The sequence below is a fragment of the Pongo abelii genome, chromosome 16, assembly GCF_028885655.2.
Source record: "Pongo abelii isolate AG06213 chromosome 16, NHGRI_mPonAbe1-v2.0_pri, whole genome shotgun sequence".
In the NCBI taxonomy this organism is placed as follows: Eukaryota; Metazoa; Chordata; class Mammalia; order Primates; family Hominidae; genus Pongo; species Pongo abelii.
This window is the reverse complement of record NC_072001.2, coordinates 83,177,896-83,180,800: the sequence shown is the minus strand read 5'-3', so window position 1 is coordinate 83,180,800 and position 2,905 is coordinate 83,177,896. Positions and strand designations below refer to the sequence as shown.

General features: G+C 52.3%; 1 non-coding gene across 1 annotated transcript; it reads left to right on the top strand.

The window, feature by feature from the left end:
- The first annotated feature begins 325 nt into the window (after positions 1-325).
- LOC112129152 (U6 spliceosomal RNA) lies at positions 326-427 on the top strand. The gene has a single exon (XR_002911573.1). It is a non-coding gene; the product is annotated as a U6 spliceosomal RNA (small nuclear RNA).
- The last annotated feature ends 2,478 nt before the right edge of the window (positions 428-2,905 follow it).

Genomic DNA, 2,905 nt, shown 5'->3' with positions numbered 1-2,905 from the left:
GTCCCAGCAGGGAACTCCATCCTGTAGAATTCATGAATGCCTGACCTGGAGAATTGTAATGAAAAAAAGTCACAGGAAACCAACATGTTGAATTATTGATTAGAAGGGGTTTTTCCAGGCTCTTTTGGCTTGATTATACACTCTAAAAGAGGCAACACAGACAGAGGGAGAGACTGAAGATGCAGAGGTTTAGAGTAGGTGAGAGATGGTAAACTGCTGTGTTGCATTTGCCTTTTTATGAAGCTGTAGCTGTGGAGTTCATGGGCAGTGGCTCAAAAAAAGAGGTCTTGGAGGAGGAACTTAAGGATTGAATAATAAGAGTCCCATGCTTGCTCAGCAGCACAGATACCAAAATTGGACCGATACAGAGATGAGCATGGCCCCTTTGCTAGATGACATGGAAATCTGTGAAGCATTCCATGAAAAAAAAAAAAAAAAAGAGATCCCTGCTGGTCTTTTGACAAAGAGATTTCTACATATGAATATTGTGCTTGTCCCTTCGAGTGGGGTGGTGGATCAGGAAGGAGCCTCCCTTCGCTGCACACTTACTCAGAATCCCAGCATCTTAACACAGGCTCCCCAGAACCCCATTTTCCTGAGAATCATGTGCTGGGCTTCCTGGGAGAAATACTAGAGAGGCCTCCTGGGACGAAGGCCTGATTTGGGGGCAAAGGGATCAAGATTTTGGAACTAAGGCTGCTCTATGCTCGCAAAGGAACATCTAAATAACCTAGAAAGCATCCCGGGAAGGGTCAGTTGCTGGGCCTGGCTTCTAGCTGGGATGCTCTTTTGTGGGTAATGCTGGGTGCTGTCATTCTGGTGGCTGCTAAGCCAGCCCTGGGATGCTCATCACCACCTCCTGTCAGGTTGGCAGTGCCCTCTGGGGCCCCACCCCTGCCTGCTGCTTTCTGCCTTGCTGGCTGCGTTCTGTGGCCTTCTCTCATCTCAGTCCATCCAGAAGCTGCTGCATGTGTCCCTTGCTCTCCCAGAATGCTCCCCGGCCCCTTTGCCCTCAGACACAGTGGGTGCCCCCCTCCCTCTATCAGAATTCTGCTCACTTGTCACTTCCTCCAGGAAGACTGCTGGCACCTCTTTTTCCTATACTAGGTCAAGGCCTCCTGTTAAACACTTTCCAATGTCTGGTGCTTTTTATTCTTACAGTTTATTGTGGTTTGTGATGAAATGTTTATTTACAGGATGAGTTGCTTAACATCCATCTTTGTCATTAGGCTGTATGCCCCACCAGTGCAGGCGCCGTGCCTGGTGTTGCTTACAGTGATATCTCCAGAGCCTTCCTCACCACTGGGCACATAGTAGGCTTTGACTAAACAACTCTTCCTCTCCACCCCCTGAGGCTGATTTACAGTTCCCATTTTATGAATGTAGAGGCTCAGAGGAGTTCATTGACTGACCTGAGGTCACATAGTGAAGCTTGCTGGTAAGGGTTGAGCTGGAATTCGCACCCACATCTGGGAGGTGCGAATTCCAGCTCAACTCCTGCACCCAGGGAGTGGCCGCCAGTGAGCCTGGAGCACAGCAGATGGCAGCAGCCTCGTCCTAACACCAAGGACCTTGCTGCAGTGGGCAGTGCCGTGGACTCGCACACCCTGGATTTGTTTTGGTGGCCACTCTCCTTGTCTGAATGATGTCCCCTGTGTCCCCTTGTGCTAGTGGGACCTGTGAGCCTGTCCCCAGTGGGTACATGAGGGCCCACTATAAGGCCACTTTTCTCCAGCCAGGCTGGGCCTTAGGATGCTCAGCCAGACTCTCCACCTTGCCATGCCTGGATTCCTTCTTTAATTTGACCCTTTGGAATCAGGGCACACCTTTGCCAGCAGGATACCATCCTTCGTTGCTGTGTGACAGTTTTGAATTTAGGGCAGATTCACCTAGAGCTGGCTGTTCTACCATTGTGCCACCCACAGACACTTCCATCTCGCCCCCCTTGTCCTCCATGAGACTCAGCAGCTGGCACTATGTCCCTGACCCAGATCACGTGTCTGGACGCTGCCTGCCTCCTGTGAGTGCCGGTTCCATGGTGGCCCAGGAACCCTTGCTGCCAGCAGGGGCCCTCAGCCAGGGCCTGGCACGCTGTGCCCAAGCAGATGGCGCTGGAATGTGATGAGACTCCCTTTCAGGGCAGGGAGTGGAGAGAGGAGGGTTGGACACAGGGCCTGGGTATTATTTGGAATCACTTTGTCACTGGAGATGTACCAGGTGCATCCTTAGAGCTCAAAGCAGAGTGACCGTGCTGCAGCCAGGTGGCCTCTGAAGCTCCCAGCACAGATCTGCGTCTCCTGGCTGGGGAAGGAGGCAGGCTGAGGGGTGGAGAGGCCTAGAGGGTGGATGAAGGGGAGCCAGTGTGAGCATCTGGGCTTATTCTCTCTCCCATCACTGTCACTCTTCAAGTCCCTTCCTTCTCGCACTGTTACTTCAAACCCCTTTCTGTAAAATCATGCAACCAATGTTACTGAGTGCCAATTATGTTCCAGATCAGCTGTGCTTGGCTCTGGGGCTCCTGGCTCTGCCTTGTTGGAATTTCAGTCTAACAGGGGCGGTGCTCTAGAGAGGGGCAGGTCATCACCAGACAAGTGTGAACTTTCCCTGTGACATGCACTCTGAAGGAGCAGGACAAGGTGTGATGAAGGTCCATTATGGGGGGAGTGGACTAAGTCAGGGAGATGGAAGCAGGCTTCCTGGGGAGATGATGCCGATGCAGCCATCTGAAGGACGAGCGGGAGTTAACTGGGAGAAGAGAGGAGTAAGGGTGTGCAGGCTGGGAACAGAGGGTGCAGGGTCTGTTGTTTGAGAGAGAAGCAAATTTGAGGGAGTCAGGGAAGGCCAAGGTGGTGAAAGTGGAGAGATCCAGGGGGCCATGGTGAGAAGGGACTCTGCTGGCTTCTAG